This window comes from Barbus barbus (genome assembly GCF_936440315.1).
Source record: "Barbus barbus genome assembly, chromosome: 47".
In the NCBI taxonomy this organism is placed as follows: domain Eukaryota; kingdom Metazoa; phylum Chordata; class Actinopteri; order Cypriniformes; family Cyprinidae; genus Barbus; species Barbus barbus.
In genome coordinates this window covers 170089-189258 of record NC_136725.1, presented here as the reverse complement: position 1 = coordinate 189258, position 19170 = coordinate 170089, and the positions used below count along the sequence as shown (strand labels likewise).

Below are 19170 nucleotides of genomic sequence, written 5' to 3'. Positions count from 1 at the left end.
TATATTTCTATGTTGAATCCATAGTTAGTTAACAACGCAATTTCAACCATTTAGTGTTCAACGTTGTTTTGACGTTGAATTAATGTTTTTGCATAAACTGACATTATTTCAACCACATTTAAACGTTTAAGGTCAGTCGAATGCCAGCTGGGTACCATCTCGATCGACAGGTTGGTGACCACTGTTCTAAAGGGTTTGCAGACTTTCAAGCACCACTGTATATACCTAAGTGTAATTAAAAGCCATTAAAAAGCAATTGAAGTGATTGATAAATATTGTTATTTATGCTTTTTTTTCAGGCAGCAGAAGAACAACTTGGGGCACCTCCTGAAGATGGAGACAGTGATTGATACACACACACGCATTGTATATAATTAATCTAAATTGTTATACTGTTACTGTTTACCGTTGTTTTGACAAATGTTGATGAGGTGGAAGTTTTCATGGCAATAAAGCCAGTTTGAATTAAATTGAATTGATTGAGCTTTCTCTGCCCCCTCTCTCTCTCACCCACCCTTCCTATGCCATGCCTTTATGACCACGTTATATTATATTATATTTTAATGCTAGACTCTCAGTCTGAGGAAGTGAATGACAGCATGGATGTGTTCCAAAACATTCGAAGGTTGGTTCTGTTGTATATTGGCCCACATTTTTATTCCCAAAATTTCATGTTTTAAGCATGCATGACTTTCTTCATTGAAATGGTTACCTGGGATAAGTCATTACCATACAGTGACAATTATAAGTATAGTGGCTTTTGAAAAAGGACCACATGACAAGTTGTGATGAAAAGTTGCAAACTAAGTAGCAGTCATTACCCATGTATTATATTCTAAGCCTTCTCAAACCATACATCAAGTTTGTAACAGTAAGAGCGTAAAATTAAAATTTAATTTGACATCAGCAAGCTTGAATATTCGATAATGATCAGTGAATAATCTTAGTTTCCTAGCTGTCCTGTTATTGTTATAAAGTAACACCTGTCCTGTTAAAGTGATAAAAAATTTCCTTCTGTTTGGCTAAACAGAGAATTAGATTGTAGTCCACAGATACTTTTATTAGTCTAGGGCAGTCACAGAGATAGATGTAATTTCAGGACTGTTCATTCTCCATTTAAAATAATTAAGCATTATAGTGACAATTGTTATTGACCGTAATCTAAGAAGGGCAATCTTCAAAAATGACAATGTTCTCATGTTGTGTTTATAGATTAATAGATCAATTATAGGTTTTTCATTTTAGGGCAAACTCCCCCTTTTAGATATGAGTAAGCATAATGTTGCAAAACTAGGACGAGATATGCTTTAACAAAAAGTTCACTAAAACGTGGCTGTCATACAAATTAACATTTAATAAGGTTTTTTTTTCTCTTTCAGTTACTTGACAGAAATGTGGAAACACAAGAAAAACGCCCCGGATATTTTCTGCAGAATCCATGCCAGCCCTGAACATGAAGGTACCTGGACAGCAAGGAAACACCTCTGAGTGCGGCATTTTTGTGTTACTCTATGCCGAGCACTTTCTGAAGGTAAGTTCTGAAAGTAAAATGTATTGGTAGATGTTGACTAGCACTTAGGGGTCTTTGTTTCCTATAATGGGACTGTGCATGTCACTAAAAGAAAAAAAAATTATTTATGTTTCAATTCCTTCCTCTAGGATCCTCCTAAAGAACTAAGCGATGAGTTTGACTGTACATCCTGGTTTACACTGGCCGATGCATTTTCAAGGCGTGCACAGATCAGGGACAAAATGCGTAGTAGTTTAGAAGGTGTAATTTGTTTATTTTTTAACGAACATTAAATAATCCTGATGAAATTAATTCAGTTATATATCTAAAATGATGTGTCATTATTTTCTTAATTTTAGGAAGTTATTTTAAATACAGCATAGGGTGCACGAGCATAACTTTCTGTTTTGATATGGCAGATGATATGTATTTAACTTGTGCTACATTAATCTTGTAATACTGCTGATTGACTATGAGTTTTGCTTATGCAGCACACGGAAGTGAAGCAGAGGAAAACAAAGCAGAAGAAAGAGAAAGTGAAGAAGATCAAAAGGTTGTTGAGAGAGGGCAGGAGGAAAACATAGCCAAGAAAATAAAAATAGAAGGCAGAGAGGAAGATAACATACCTGAGGAAAGAGAAGATGACAAAACAGCTCAGGGAAGAAAATACAGTTCTGGGAAGGCTGTCAGTGCCAGGCACCAAAAGAAAGTACACAGTCTCCCAAGATGAGCTAAAGAGAAGGATGATGGCAGAAAACATGTCAAACAATATGTTAAGAAGCCTGATTAGGGTTTGTATATGCTCTGTGTAAAACATTTAGCTATTTGCTTTACTTTTAATTTAGAATAAAACATTTATAAAACCGTAACATATTTGTTTTACCCAAAGGTTCGTAAAGAAGATCTCCCCAAGGAGCTCAGAGAACAGCAACCGATGAAAGCCAAGACAAAAATAAGCATGTTCTCCGCTCTCAGTGAAGGGGAGGCCACAGATTTAGCCCAGGAGCTGGGAGCCATGCTTGGGCGACATGTTAACCTAGACACAATTGCAAGTGTTCCCAGTGCTGAGGCAGACGTTGCAAAGTAAGTTGCTTTCTGCATATGCTTTTTTAAACTTGCACTGAAAAATGTTACACTTTGAACCAAATCAAAACAAAACAAAAAAAACCCCACATTTTTACAGCCAATTTTCTTTTTTCTTTTCACAAATTATATTTACAATTTAAGATTGTAAATTTAACTAGAGACAAACTAAACAATTTGGCTGTAACAAATTAGAGTAATTGTTTTACGTTAGTCCAACTATCATGTTTTCAGTGTGCTTCTTGCTTACAAATCTGTTCATTTATATTTACAGGAATGCACGCTGCACTCTCCAGTGCTTGCTGAGGGAGAAACTGGGAAAGGAATCCCCTTTTAGTCTGCTCACTCATATATTTGGTCCACAAATTTTAGATATTGACATCTCATTTTTAATCAGTCAGTTCAAGTAGTGGTACCCTCAGCCAGAGCACAAAGACCAATGAATGTTAAATTGTAACTAAAACTGTCATCTCAGTTAAGTAATGTTACATTGATTTGATTTAAATATATCACATATCACTGTTAGCAAACACAGACAGCAGAGTAATGTTAAACTTTCATGGTTTACTTAGCTTAATGTACAATTGAAAATGGCATAAAAAAATTCTGATTTGTTTTAAAACAGTACATGTAAAAATATATATAGTAAAATAAAAATAAATAAAAACATCAGCCTTTTTCACTTAATTTATTATATGCACACATACATGTAGCAAGTTAATTTTAAATGTATATTACATTACATTATTACAGTGCCTTCGCTGTTTGTTTTTTCATATATACATTCATTTTTAGAATTTGGTTAGTTGTCTTTTGAAATTCTTTCTATACTTTAGTTTTTGCTCATGTTTTTTGCTCTGTGTGGAAACAATGGTCTTATCTTTCTTGTCAAATCTGTAGTTACTGCTGTAAATGCCGTTCCAGTCATGCTGGCATTTGTTACACTGTCATGCAGGTTTTCAATTTGCTGGCTAATGTGCTGAGGAATTTTCTGCAACTTCTGCAGTCTCCAGTATTTCATTTAACGTCTGCACATCAGTTTTTGAGTGGTTTGCTGCAGTGTTCACATTTAACTGCATTGACGTTTCTTCTTGCGACAGAGTAGGTACATCTCTTGCTAATATGACATCAAATAATTCACATGCCAGTAGAAGGCAAGCACATTTCTCATTGTAAGAGTATGTACAGCAGGTACACTGAAATGTCGTAGCAGAAGTGTGGTAAATCCTCTCATTGCATAAACTTTGTACATCTACCTCTTTTGTGTCAAGGCACAGAATGGAGTAAAGCTTATTTTGCTTAATTACACTAGCATGTGCGTTCATTCGATAATCCAAAGCAGGAAACTTGTGAAAATCATGTTCACTCTGCAAATCAGTAAGTACAAGGTGTTTACAGCAATGTCCTCTGATTCCTATTGGTCAGCTACAAAAACTTTCAGATGGACAAACTTTGTAGGATAGACCAGGGGTTTGTTCTGATGAAAACTGATATTTTAGGCGATGGAAAAATCTAATTGGACAAGCAAAGAAAAACTATAAAGCTTTTAATGTGATTGTGTTAGTTTGATTTTTTTTAAATGATAACTACATTTCAAATATTACCTTTCAACAAAATTGTTTGTATCGGAATCGGCATGGTTGTAGCACCGTCCAAAGTCAGACCATGTATGTCCTATTTCCAGCCAGTGATCCTTGAAGTATGAGCAAAGAGCTGGGAAATCTTCAAATCTCTTGAGGAACTGCTCAGCAGTTGACTTAAAAACTTGATGTTATTTTAACAAAATAAAAAAAAATAATTAGTGATTTAATATTACATTAAAATGATCAGATGTTTGCTTTAAAATAATTACATAATAGTAAAAGTAGAATTAAGTAAGCAAAACTGAATTGTTAATTTTACGCACTGTTGCACAAAGCTTCATCTTTCTGATGAAGGAAATTATTTTTGTTCTAACATCAGTATTTGATGGTCCACTGACTCCAGAGTCTGTCTTTGAAAGCCAACGAACAACAGCCTGATAACACAGACATCAAATAATTTTGGTACATTTTTAAAATATAATTATGAAAATTGTATATATACATACTTGCATAACATGATACCAGCACAGCAAGATATCCGACTCTGGGAAGACTTTCCGCAAGGCATTTATCTCACACATATCCTTGTCCACCATGAAGCACCTAGAGGAAACAACATAGCATACCAGAAGAGTGAAAACACACACCCACACACTGCATTTCAAAAGTATGGGATCAGTAAGATTTTAAATATTTTTAAAAGAAGTCTCTTATGCTCACCAAGAGTGCATTTATTTAATTAAACATAGGAAGAAAAGAAAAAAACAGTAATCTTGTAAGTAATAATGAAATATTTCAATTACAATTCAAAATAACTGTTTTCTATTTGAATATATTTGAGAATGTAATTTATTCCTGTGTTGGCAAAGCTGAATGTTCAGCATAATAACTCCAATCTTCAGTGTCGCATGATCTTTCAGAAATCATTTTAATATGCAGATTATAAAAGATTAGTTCCAGTCAAACACGGCTATGACCGCTTCACCCAGCGGTTCTGTGTATCACTGCACAACACCTTAAGTTGTCATTGAAACTGTTCACTGAAGCTTATATTTCCTGCATCTATATAGCATTTTCCTTCAGGTCAGTCCTATGTTTATAATAAAATCAAATGATGTTTTATTAACAAATTTCGGGAGGAGCACGCGCAGATAATTAACACGGCCAATTCACCATCAGCAATCACTCAGTCTATCCTATCAGCCGAGAGAGAACTTCTATAAATAGACCAAGCCATCTTACCTTCATTCTCTCTACAGTTTTTAGCATTCGGTTTTGCTCCTTTGCTATCATATCACAGACGCATCTTTTTCTGGAGAATGAAAAACCTGGACCGGAGATTTTCGTATCACATCGCAATCTGCAAGCTCTAGGCTCACTCCCTTTCCGTCAGTCACCACCGCCGAGCACCAGGCTTCATCGCAGCAGGTGCTCTGCTAGACCAGCCACATGCTCTCCACAATGCCGAGGTTTAACCTCGCCTCAACCGACATCCTCGTCTCATTCGGCCATTCCAATATATCCTCCGATCGGAGTCTGTATTTAAGCCTGAAGCAAACGCTGATTTATTCTGACGAATCATTCTCGCAGAGGGCAAACAAAGCGGATACGTGCGATCCGTTCGTTACACTGCAAATCAGCCAACCTCACTCCTAAATCCACTCCAGGCGCAAAGGCGGCCAATAGATCGAGCAAAGCCCCGATCTTGCCCCACTCTCCACCATCATCGTCCCGTACAAGACCCGGCTCTCCTAGAACATTGGGTCGCAGTGGCAGGCCTCAAACGAGCAAAACCTTTTCGGCTCTTTTCTCCGCAGTTCTTCCGGCCGCAGTGCCGTATGTAGCCGGACCTCCAGCTCTCTTAGCAGTCAGCGCGAGGCTGCCTCCGGTAGCGGCGCAGGCCATGTTGCAAACAAACTTTTGTGTGAAGGCAAGTCTTTTGTTGCTAAAAAATCGTCAAACAATGTGATAACATTATGGACGTGATGTCATTTCAGTAACCATGACGCAACTGCGCAGATCACGCAAGGAAATTATTCATTTTCTGTATTAATTTTCACCAGCATTTTACATTTATTTTAAATTGCACGTTACTCCGATAGACGGATAAGGTGTAAAAGATTGTCTGAACTTAATTCTTAGGAAATCATAATGCCTAAATGAACAATTATAGGTGCAAACTAACAGCTAAGGTGTATCATAAAGAACCATTCATGCCATTATTGAACAATGCAACCCACCTTGCATGTGTCGTGCATACGACTAGGCACCCCTCTTCAAGTCTCTACCAACTGATGTACAGCTTGCCTGGCCAGCTGCTCCAATACTTTCTTCTTTTCATGTGGTTAAGAGGAAAAACATGTACTTTCATAATTTTAAAACTTTTTAAAAAGTTGTTAAAAGCCGCCATATTTTCTCCTGCTACATCTAACCCCTCTTTCTTTTTCTCCAGCTCCCACAGCACACGCTAGCTTGAGTCTGCCTCCGCTAGCTGCACAGGCTCTCCAGCTATTTTTCTCAGAATATCACAAGCCTCCACGGCCTACAGCTGCAGAAGCTGAAACGAGCACAAAGTTGCTTATGCTGGCAACACATGCCCTCACATCTCAGTCCTTTCCTCCCGTTACTCCAAATCCTTTTCCTTTTCAGCGGTCTCCAGCTCCCACAGCACACGCTAGCTTGAGTCTGCCTCCGCTAGCTGCGCAGGCTGCACAGGCTCTCCAGCTATTTTTCTCAGAATATCACAAGCCTCCACGGCCTACAGCTGCAGAAGCTGAAACGAGCACAAAGTTGCTTATGCCGGCAACACATGCCCTCACATCTCAGTCCTTTCCTCCCGTTACTCCAAATCCTTTTCCTTTTCAGTGGTCTCCAGCTCCCACAGCACACGCTAGCTTGATTCTGCCTCCACAGGCCGCGCAGGCTTTTCAGGATGTCAAAAAACCCCACTCCTGTGGTCTACAATAGCTGAAGGAAGCGTGAGGCTGCCTCCGCGTGCCCTCACATCTCGGGCTTTTCTAATGACCCCTTTTTCTTTTCAGTTGCCTCCAGCTCCCATGGCAGACACTAGCCCAGAGGCCTATTGAAAAGTAAGGCTGCCTCTGCTGCAGGGTTGTGAAATAAATTAGGATTTTGAATATTTGTCGAGTTCAAAATAAAAATCCTCATTCGAATACAAACGATGCATTCGAATTTTAGGCGTGTGAGGCAGCCTTATCAGTGGCACACAGAATGCATATCTTGCACATTTTCTAGAGTGACCTTACTTTCAGACTCGCATCTCGCACGAGAGAAGCATGTTTAGAAAGCCATGTAAATGTCTAATTGGCTCTCGTCTCCTTATATCAAACCATGCATACATGATACTGCTGGTTCACAATTGTTTAAGCAACTTGATTTATATTCGGTTCATAAAGATTATGCACCTTTTCACAGATAGTCATGTTGTTTTATTGCTTTAATAAACGTGCATTAGTAATATTTTGCTCTATGCACCTTCCCGTGGCCTAAGGAGAGAAGCCAAAAGCTTTTCCCCCTAACTGAAATTATGCCTTTCAAATTTGAATAGAACTCGAATATTGATAATATTTAGGTGGGAAATTCAATTTTTTCTTTCAGCCATTTCTGACAGCCCTACTCTGCCGTCAGGTGTGTCCCATGCTCCTTTCCCCCATAGCTCCCTACTTCTTTCAAATAACATTGTCTTTTTTCAGATCAAGTTCCGGCTCCCCTCGAGATTCAAGACGCAGCAGGCCATCAGCAAGCATGGGTTACGTCCCAGACTCGGCCGCTCCTCACACTGCATTGCCTCTCTCCTTTTCTCAATAAATCACTGCGGCGCCTTCAACTACAGCGCCTCATGCAATGCCGCTGGTTTAGCTTCCCAAACTCCTATCCTTCGCACTCCCTTCCTTCTATCAACGGCAGGCAGCCCCTGCTACAGACATCCAAGTAGGGCATCATCAGCCGGCAATGCAAGCTTACTGGCCTTCTCCCTCATTTCCTTGTACCTCTTCCTACATGCTTCCCTAAGCACCAAAGGCTAATCCGTGCGTGAGGCTGCCTCCGCAAACGGTTTCGGCCCCTCCCTATCTTCCTTTTAACCCTTCTCTGCAATCTAAACCCCCGTACACTTCATTTACTCACTGCAGTCCCACTACCTACCCCACTGAATGTTGCAGCTCCAGAACCACCCCGTATGCCAATACCATCAAGTCTCAGATTCTCACAGAAATTATAAGTGCTGGCTCCGGAGGCGGACCCATCGCCAACTCGCATCCCTATAACACATCCTTCAAACCTCTCCTCGACACGTTACTAAGTTCCTTCCTCCAAGCAGGTTCACCCAGTACCATCCATTCATATCCAAGCTCTCGGTCAACGGTCATCGGACGCCTTCAAGAGCTATATCAGGACCAATAATTTTCACAAGGAAGCCATCTAACTCGGATCAGTTTAGTGAAATTTGATACTGCCACTGCAGTGCCCTGCCCATTTAATACCACCGCTGCGGTGCCCCGCGTAATTCAATACTGCCAGTGCCACCGCAGTGCCCTGATCATTCGATAATGCTGCTGCAGTGCCCCATTCGATAATGCTGCCGCAGTGCCCCGTATAATCTGATCCTGCCGCCGCAGTGTCCCGCTAAGGGGGCAGTCGTGGCCTAATGGATAGAGAGTTGGACTTGTAACCCGAAGGTCGTGGGTTCGAGTCTCAGGTCCGGCAACCACGACTGAGGTGAGACCCTTGAGCAAGGCACCGAACCCCTCAACTGCTCCCCGGGCGCCGCATTGATGGCTGCCCGCTGCTCCAGGTGTACCTGGATGGGTTAAATGCAGAGAACGTCCCTTTCCCCTTCCCCTGGGGAAGTCGTGGCCTAATGGTTAGAGAGTCGGACTTGTAATCCGAAGGTTGCGGGTTCGAGTCTCCGGCCGGCAGGAATTGTAGGTGGGGGGAGTGAATGTCCAGCGCTTTCTCCACCCTCAATACCACGACTGAGGTGCCCTTGAGCAAGGCACCGAACCCCCAACTGCTCCCCGGGCGCTGCAGCATAAATGGCTGCCCACTGCTCCGGGTGTGTGTTCACGGTGTGTGTGTGTTCACTGCTGTGTGTGTGCACGTTGGATGGGTTAAATGCAGAGCACGAATTCTGAGTATGGGTCACCATACTTGGCTGAATGTCACTTCACTCACTTCACTAATTTGATCCTGCCACCGCAGTGCCCTGCTCAATTCGATATTGCTGTTGCAGTGCCCGGATCATTCGATACCGCCGCAGCAGTGCCCGCTTCTGCAGAATCCACATTCTCTTTTCAGATGCCGCAGCAGTGCCCTGCTCATTCGAGACCGCCGCAGCAGTGCCTGCTTCTGCAGAAGCCACATTCTCTTTTCAGATGCCGCAGCAGCGCCCCGCTCATTCGATATCGCCACTGCAGTGCCCTGCTCAACTCATTCGATACTGCCGCTGCAGTGCTCTGCTCAATTTGATACTGCTGTTGCAGTGCCCTGCCCATTCGAAACTGCCGCCGCAGTGCCTCACTTAATTCGGTACTACCGCTGCAGTGCCCTGCCCAATTTGATATTGGCGTTGCAGTGCCTGGCTCATTTGATACTGCCGTCGCAGTGCCCGCTTCCACAGAAGCCACATTCTCTTTTCAGGTGCCGTAGCAGCGCCCTGCTCATTCGATACCGCCGCAGCAGTGCCTGCTTCCGCAGAAGCCACATTCTCTTTTCAGACGCCGCAGCAGCGCCTGCTTCCGCAGAAGCCACACTCCTTTTCAGACGCCGCAGCAGTGCCTGCTTCCGCAGAAACCACATTCTCTTTTCAGACGCCGCACCAGTGCCCGTTTCTGCAAAGCCACATTCTCTTTTCAGATGCCGCAGCAGTGCCTGCTTCCGCAGAAACCACATTCCCTTTCAGATGCCACAGCAGTGCCCGCTTCCGTAGAAGCCACATTCCCTTGCAGATGCCACAGCAGTGCCCGCTTCCGCAGAAGCCACATTCCTTTTCAGACGCCGCAGCAGCGCATGCTTCCGCAGAAGCCACATTCCTTTTCAGACGCCGCAGCAGTGCCTGCTTCCGCAGAAGCCACATTCCCTTGCAGATGCCACAGCAGTGCCCGCTTCCGCAGAAGCCACATTCCTTTTCAGACGCCGCAGCAGTGCCCGCTTCCGCAGAAGCCACATTCTTTTTCAGATGCCGCAGCAGTGCCCGCTTCCGCAGAAGCCACATTCTCTTTTCAGATGCCGCAGCAGTGCCTGCTTCCGCAGAAGCCACATTCTCTTTTCAGATGCCGCAGCAGTGCCTGCTTCCGCAGAAGCCACATTCTCTTTCAAAATACTACAAGCAGTGCCCTATTCATTCGATACCGCCGCAGCAGTGCCTGTTTCCGCAGTAGCCACATTCTCTTTCAGATGCCACAGCAGTGCCCGCTTCCGCGGAAGCCACATTCTCTTTCAGATGCCACAGCAGTGCCCGCTTCCGCAGAAGCCACATTCCTTTTCAGACGCCGCAGCAGTGCCCGTTCCGCAGAAGCCACATTCTCTTTTCAGATGCCGCAGCAGTGCCCGCTTCCGCAGAAGCCACATTCCTTTTCAGACGCCACAGCAGTGCCCGCTTCCGCGGAAGCCACATTCTCTTTCAGATGCCACGGCAGTGCCCGCTTCCGCAGAAGCCACATTCTCTTTCAGATGCATTCTCTTTCCAGATGCGGCAGCAGAGCCGCTTCCACAGAAGCCACATTCTCTTTCAGATGCCACAGCAGTGCCCGCTTCCGCGGAAGCCACATTCTCTTTCAGATGCATTCTCTTTCCAGATACCACCGCAACAATTCCACTCCAAGCGACATCCAGCGCCTCTCCATCCTGAAGCCTTGCAAATTTCGGGGGGTTATCAACGCCCCACTTCGGCTGCTGTCCCGCGCTAATCGCATCTTTGGGGGGAGCGCTCTGGGTCCGGGCTAAATGCCGAGCTCGGACCCCTCTCCCCGGACAGGGGGAGTGCCCCGGGTTCGGGAGTAATTTACAGAGCTCGGAGCCCTCTCCCCGGACAGCACGCCAAATACGCATAAACCTTGACTCTGTTCATTATACGCAAGGGCGAACTCGTGAAGTGATGTTTTATTAACAAATTTCGGGAGGAGCACGCGCAGATAATTAACACGGCCAATTCACCATCAGCAATCACTCAGTCTATCCTATCAGCCGAGAGAGAACTTCTATAAATAGACCAAGCCATCTTACCTTCATTCTCTCTACAGTTTTTAGCATCCCACCTCCACCCCAACTCCTCACCATCAGCCCGCTCCTACCCCAGCGTGGGGAGGAGCTCGGGGGGAGCGCCCCGGGTTCGGGAGTAATTTACAGAGCTCGGAGCCCTCTCCCCGGACAGCACGCCAAATACGCATAAACCTTGACTCTGTTCATTATACGCAAGGGCGAACTCGTGAAATAAAAACTGTTTAAATATGCAATATCCTTTCTGTTGCTGTTCACGGTCAGGGACTGTTTTTCTTTTTTTTTCTTTACAGTGGAAGGAAGGCTTTTAGTGATTTTACTTAATCAATATATATATATATATATATAATTGTTTGAATATTTGTATATATGGAATAAAGGTGTGTTCATGTCACCTCTTAATTCTTGAAATTTCAAGATCCCAGCTTGTAAAAAGCATTCACGTCCTCTTACAGCTTGTTATTACAGCTTGTAGGCTGGGAGTTTTCTAAGCGTTATGGCTTGTAACACATGAACGCTGCACTGCACGCAGAACGTCTCGGTTACGTAAGTAACCCTCGTTCCCTGATGGAGGGAACAGAGACGTTATGTCGTGACGACATTAGGGGATTCACCTGGGAGCCCCAATCACCTCTGATAAGAGAAAACACCAATTAAATTTGGCTAGTGGATGTTGCACACCTGAGCCACTCCCGTACATTCGGGTATAAAAGGGCGACAGGTGCAACCACTCATTAGGTTTTCCGCTGAGGAGCCGAGAACGTGTCCCTGGCAACCAGCGATGATTCAGGATTGTGGCAGGGGGACATAACGTCTCCGTTCCCTCCATCAGGGAATGAGACATTCCCCCTCTGTCGGTCACTACGAGTTATGTCGTGACGACATTAGGGGTCTATGGAAGATGGCACAACCTGAACCCCATCACAACCTTGTGGCATGCAGATGTTGACAAGCTAGCGCATGTCAGACAAATGCCATGCTGAAGGTCGCAAGCTTCCCATCACCTCAGCGCAAATTCGCTAACCTCGGTGCCTGTAGGGACCACTGAGTACATTGCTGCAGTGGATAGCCAAGCCGCTGTTCCTTTCCCCAAGAAGTCGGAAGGGATTCCGACCTTCCATGAAAGATAGCTTCAAGTCTTTCCTATTTGTTGTTACAGCTTGGCAGTAACGACAGGGAAGCGAGCCTTCCGAAGAAGGGCGCTACGGAGGCCACATCCTGCCCGAAGGGAGGTAACATGTGGAGACACTGATATGGACTGGCCCAGGCCTGGGGCAGTACTACATACGATTGGACCCTGGGGCAGATCCTACCTAGGAGTAGGGGATAGCCAAGCCACTGTTCCTTTCCCCAAGAAGTCGGAAGGGATTCCGACCTTCCATGAAAGATAGCTTCAAGTCTTTCCTATTTGTTGTTACAGCTTGGCAGTAACGACAGGGAAGCGAGCCTTCCGAAGAAGGGTGCTACGGAGGCCACATCCTGCCCGAAGGGAGGTAACATGTGGAGACACTGATATGGACTGGCCCAGGCCTGGGGCAGTACTACATACGACTGGACCCTGGGGCAGATCCTACCTAGGAGTAGGGAGGAGGGCTGCCAGCAGGGTCTGACAGAGCTCTGTCAAAGGGAAGACACGGGTTTACCGAGAGGGGGTGCTGGAGGAACTCCACCAGGATTCGCCGTCCGGGGAAATGAACTGGAGGAGAAAGCAGGCGCTCGTATCCCCTGGTGAAGGGGAATGGCGCAGCAAGCGTGACACCGGCCCGCTCTTCCCGCCACTTACCTGTTACCCAACACACGGGAAGAAACTGGCTCAATGCGGAGACTGTAAAATCTTGCGAAGGTGTTCGGTGTCACACAAGGCACTCTTCGCTTACCGAAAATGCTTGGAGGTCCCCGACCCTCTTGATGGAAGTGAGCACGGTCAGGAGCGCTGTCTTAAGAGACAGGAACTTCAGCTCAATTGAATCCAGCGGCTCGAAGGGATCCCTCTGAAGTCCAGCCAGGACGATAGAGAGATCCCAGGAGGGCACCAAGGGTGACCTAGGAGGATTTAACCTCCTGGCACCCCTCAGGAACCTCACGATGAGATCGTGCTTTCCCAGGTACCGGCCGTCCACTGCATCGTGATGGGCCGCAATAGCAGCCACATACACTTTCAAGGTGGAGGGCGACAGCCTGCGCTCCAACCTCTCTTGCAGGAAAAAAAGCACTACTCCAATCGTGCATCTTCGGGGGTCCTCTCGACGAGAAGAACACTAGTCTGCGAACAGACTCCACTTCAGTGCATAGGCTTGCCTAGTTGAAGGAGCTCTAGCCTGAGTGATGGTGTCCAAGTCTGCCGCGTCCCGTCCAGGAGCCACACATGGAGGTTCCACAGGTCTGGACGCGGGTGCCATATGGTGCCGAGCCCCTGATAAAGAAGGTCCTTCCTCAGAGGGATGCGCCAAGGAGAGGCTGTCGCGAGGAGCATGAGTTCCGGAAACCAGCTCCGGGTGGGCCAATACGGCGCAACCAACAGGACCTGCTCCTCGTCCTCCCTGACCTTGCACAGTGTCTGTGCGAGCAGGCTCACTGGGGGAAATGGATACTTGCGCAGAGCCCGAGGCCAGCTGTGTGCCAGTGCGTCCGTGCCGAGGGGAGCCTCGGTCAGGGAATAATACAGCTGGCAGTGGGAGGACTCGAGGGAAGCAAACAGGTCTACCTTGGCTTCCCCGAACAGACTCCAAATCAGCTGGACCGTCTCGGGATGGAGTCGCCATTCTCCAGGGAACGTGAGCTGTCGTGAGAGCGCGTCGGCTTCACAATTGAGCTCCACCGGAATGTGGATGGCACGCAGCGATTTGAGCTGTGTCTGACTCCAGAGGAGGAGATGGCGGGCGAGCTGTGATATGCGGCGTGATCGTAGACCTTCCTGACGGTTGATGTACGAAACAGCCGCAGTGCTGTCCGTACGGACCAACACGTGCTGGCCTACCAGCAGTGGCCGGAACTGCCTTAAGGCCAGATGCACTGCCAGCAGCTCTAGGCAGTTGATGTGCCAAAGCAGACGAGGCCCCGTCCAAAGCCCCAAGGCTGCCTGCCCGTTGCATGTATCGCCCCAGCCCGTGCTGGAGGCATCTGTTGTGACAACAACATGCCGTGACACTTGTCCTAAGGGCACCCCGGCCCGTAGAAACGCAAGGTCCGACCAGGGGCTGAAAGAGCGGCGACACGACTGCGTGATGGTCACACGATGTGTTCCACGGCGCCATGCCCATCTCGGGACCCGTGAGTGTAACCAGTGCTGAAGTGGTCTCATATGAAGCAATCCGAGCGGCGTGACTGCGGCTACGGATGCCATATGCCCCAGGAGCTTCTGAAACTGTTTCAGCGGAACCACTGTCCTGCCTCTGAAGGAACTCAGGCAGTTCAGCACTGATTGGGCGCGCTCGTCCGTGAGATGTGCCGTCATACTCACGGAGTCTAACTCCACACCGAGAAAAGAGATTCTCTGCACAGGGGAGAGCTTGCTGTTTTCCCAGTTGACCCGAAGCCCCAACTGGCTGAGGTGCCGGAGCACCAGGTCCCTGTGACCACACAACTGTTCTCGCGACCGGGCCAGGATGAGCCAATCGTCGAGATAGTTGAGGATCCTGATGCCCACTTCCCGTAACAGGGCAAGGGCGCCCTCCGCAACCTTCGTGAAGACACGGGGGGACAGGGAGAGCCCAAAGGGGAGGACCCTGTACTGCCATGCCCGCCCCTCGAACGCAAACCGCAGGAACGGTCTGTGTCGAGGAAGGATCGAGACATGAAAGTAAGTGTCCTTTAGGTCGATCGCTGCAAACCAATCGTCAGACTGGACGCACTTGATGATGCGTTTCTGCGTCAACATCTTGAACGGAAGCTTGTGCAGGGCCCGATTCAAGACTCGTAGATCCAGGATTGGCCGAAGGCCACCGCCTTTCTTGGGCACGATGTAGAAAGGGCTGTAAAACCCCTGCCTCATTTCGGCTGGAGGGACTGGCTCGATTGCATCCTTTGCCAGAAGGACAGCAATCTCCTCGCGCAAGACAGGTGCGTATCGGACTGCCACCGAAGTCTCGAGGACGACACTGAACTTGGGAGGTCGCCTGGCAAACTGAATCGCATAGCCGAGTCGAATTGTGCAGATGAGCCAGCGAGACGGGCTGGGTAGCGCAAGCCATGACCCCAGATACCGTGCAAGTGGCACCAAAGGAACAATCGACGTGCAGCGAGGGGGAGTAAGGCTGGATGGAACAGAAGGTGGTGTGTTCTGTTTCATCCTCGCAGAACTCCCTAAGTCCCCGGGGGGACTGGCTAGAGGTGCGTGGGGACTTGCAGGACTTGGCTTGGTGTACTTGCAGGATCGCCATGGCATGCAAGGCAGAGGCAGCCTGGCCCGCAGCACTGTAAGCCTTGGCCGCAAGAACGGCTGTCAGCTTACAGGCTTTAGACGGGAGAAGCGGGCGATTCCTCCAAGTGGCGGAGTTTTGCGGGCATAAGTGCACCGCAACCACTCTCTCCACCTGGGGAATGTCCACGTACCCCCTAGCCGCCCCGCCATCGAGGGTAGTGAGGACGGAGGAGGGAGACGAGCGGCTTCTGGTCGTGAAAGGGGCCGTCCACAACTTCGTCAGCTCCTCATGCACCACCGGGAAGAAAGGCACCGGGGCATAGCGCGGACGTGAGTCACGTCCCGCCCTGATAAACCAATCGTCCAGCCGCGAAGGCTCGGGACTGGGCGGTCTATTGACCTCCAGCCCGATACTCACGGCTGCCCGAGCAAGCATGGCCGTCAACTCCGGGTCCGGATCGGCAGTGGCGACAACACCCGAGGGGGGCAGCCCTGCCGACCCTTCATCCTTGGAGGACGAAAGCCCATCCCCCGATGCTGCGGTCGACATCTGATCCTCGGCTGGCGCACCGAATGAAATGCTGGCAGTCCCGTGGGACGAACCAGCAAGATCACTCGGGAACCGGACGGGACAACTGCCGCGTGAGGAGTAAGAGGTCCATGGGCACGTGTCCAGTGGAGAAGCTCTTACTGTCACCCTCAGAGAGCCAGAGAGACCGGGACGGGTGGCGGCAGAGGGTGCCAATTTTTTCAAGAAAGAAAGGCGAGATCGCAGCGTTGCCATGTTCATGCGCCCGCAACAGGCGCATGAATCATCCACGAACGCACCTTCAGCGTGCTGAATGCCCAGACACTGGAGACAACGCTCGTGTCCGCGTAGCGACCGTAACCAAGAGAACACGGACGGAACGGCATCTTTAAAAAGACGCGAACCGTCCGTGATTTGCTTATTAGAAATTCGCTCTTTTAGGTGAAGTGCCCAGGGGAATCGCTGTTGTAGGGACACCGCTGTCTGCACCGTAACGCCACCAAAGAACGACCAGAGGCAGCAAGGCTTCGTGGAGATCAGGAGAGTTCTCATCCACTCGGCTCCGAAGCAAAAATCTAACGAGTGGTTGCACCTGTCGCCCTTTTATACCCGTATGTACGGGAGTGGCTCAGGTGTGCAAAATCCACTAGCCAAATTTAATTGGCGTTTTCTCTTATCAGAGGTGATTGGGGCTCCCAGGTGAATCCCCTAATGTCATCACGACATAACTCGTAGTGACCGACAGAGGGGGAACCAGTGTAAACAGCTTCGCTTTCAGTAGTACTAGTAGTAAAATGTAGATAAGCAGTTATTTCGTAATATTTATGTTTTAAAAAAATCTTGTAATTGACTTTTGCCAATGTAGAGTAATGTGAACATAATTGAAAAGGCATGTAGCACAAAGTTGAAACACATAATTCCCAGTTTAAGGAGTGAACAGTTCCGAAAATAACGTAACGTGTTGTCATCTCAAGATTTCAGGAATTACGAGGTAACTTGAATACAGCATAAACATGCTTAACAACGCCCCTTAGCTGTTATAAATTCATTGTAAACCACAGCTTCTTGGGGCTTATTGCTTTAAAATAAATGTTTTTGAGCAGCAAATCAGCTTATTAAAATGATTTCTGAAGGATCATGTGACACTGAAGACTGGAGTAACATTGCTGAAAATTCAGCTTTGATCATAGGAATAAATTAGAGTTTAAACATATTCAAATAGAAAACAGTCTCTGGTATCTGGGACCAGACCAATGATTCTACTACAAGTATGTCGATTTAAAAAAAACAAAAAAATAAATAAATAAAATATACCTTGGGGCAGCAGGACACACTCTCCTTAATTGCTGTAAAGCTATCTCTAGAGTTGCCTCTTTCTCATTGCTTGTCACTATAAAAGCGACTGGAACTCCATGGCCATAGTCATCTCTTATAGCCAGGGTATAAAGTGGAAAATTATATTGGTTGACACAATGTCAAGTCAAGTCAAGTCACCTTTATTTATATAGCGCTTTTAACAATGTAAATTGTTGCAAAGCAACTGCACAGTATAAAAAAAAGGAAAATAGTTTGTCAATAATGTAAAATGAAAGATTATAAAAAAGAAAGATTTTCAGTAAAAGGCAATTCATTATTGAATTCAGTGATGTCATCATCCAGCTCAGATTAGTTTAAATGGTGTCTTTGCAATCAGGTTGACGATGTCGCTGGAAATGAAGTGTCCCCAACTAAGCAAGCCAGAGGCGACAGCGGCAAGGAACCAAAACTCCATCGGTGACAGAATGGAGAAAAAAACCTTGGGAGAAACCAGGCTCAGTCGGGGGGCCAGTTCTCCTCTGGCCAAACGAACCAGCAGTTCAATTCCAACTATTTAACTATTTAAAAGAATGTTGTGGTCGATAGTGTCGAACGCAGCGCTAAGATCCAGTAGAACTAATAAAGAATTACAACCACGATCAGATGATAGAAGCAGGTCATTTGTAACTCTAATGAGAGCAGTCTCAGTACTATGATATGGTCTAAATCCTGACTGGAATTTCTCACAAATACTATTTTTCTCCAAGAAGGAATATAATTGCGAGGATACTACCTTTTCTAGTATCTTTGACAGAAAAGGGAGATTTGATATCGGTCTGTAATTAACTAAATCTTTGGGGTCAAGTTGTGTTTTTTTAACGAGAGGCTTAATAACAGCCACTTTGAAGGTTTTGGGGACATATCCTAACGACAGTGATGAATTAATAGCCAAAAGAGGATCTATGACTTCTGGAAGCAGCTCTTTTAGTAGTTTAGATGGAATAGGGTCTAACATACATGTTCTTAGTTTAGATGATTTAATAAATTTATACAATTCTTCCTCTCCTATAGTAGAGAATGAGTGGAATTGTTCCTCAGGGGATCTATAGTGCGCTATCTGATGTGATACTGTAGCTGATGGCTGCATGGTTACAATTTTATCTCTGATAGTATCGATCTTGGAAGTAAAGTAGTTCATAAAGTCATTGCTGCTGTGCTTTTGGGAAATGCCAACACCTGTTGATGCTTTATTTTTCGTTAATTTAGTGACTGTATTGAATAAATACCTAGTTTCTGTTACATCATCAAGCTTTTCTGCGCTGTTGGATATGCTGAGGAATTGAGATAAATCAGGAAGATTACTTACAAAGCAGTCTTTTGTGGTTGAAGTGATGGTTCTACCATACTTGTAACAAGGAGTAGAATATACAGTTTTAGCTATATAGAGTTTACACAATACTAGAAAATGATCTGAGATAGCATCACTTTGCTGCAGAATTTCAACACCACTAACATCAATTCCATGTGACAGTATTAAATCTAGAGTATGATTTCGACAATGAGTAGGTCCTGA

At 46.2% G+C, this 19170-nt stretch overlaps 1 long non-coding RNA gene across 1 annotated transcript; it reads right to left on the bottom strand.

The window, feature by feature from the left end:
• Positions 1-2956: 2956 nt before the first annotated feature.
• On the bottom strand, positions 2957-8274 carry LOC306865933. The gene is made up of 3 exons (XR_013783906.1): positions 4683-8274; positions 4500-4610; positions 2957-4357 (listed from the first exon to the last, which is right to left on the bottom strand). It is a non-coding gene; the product is annotated as an uncharacterized lncRNA (long non-coding RNA).
• Positions 8275-19170: the final 10896 nt, after the last annotated feature.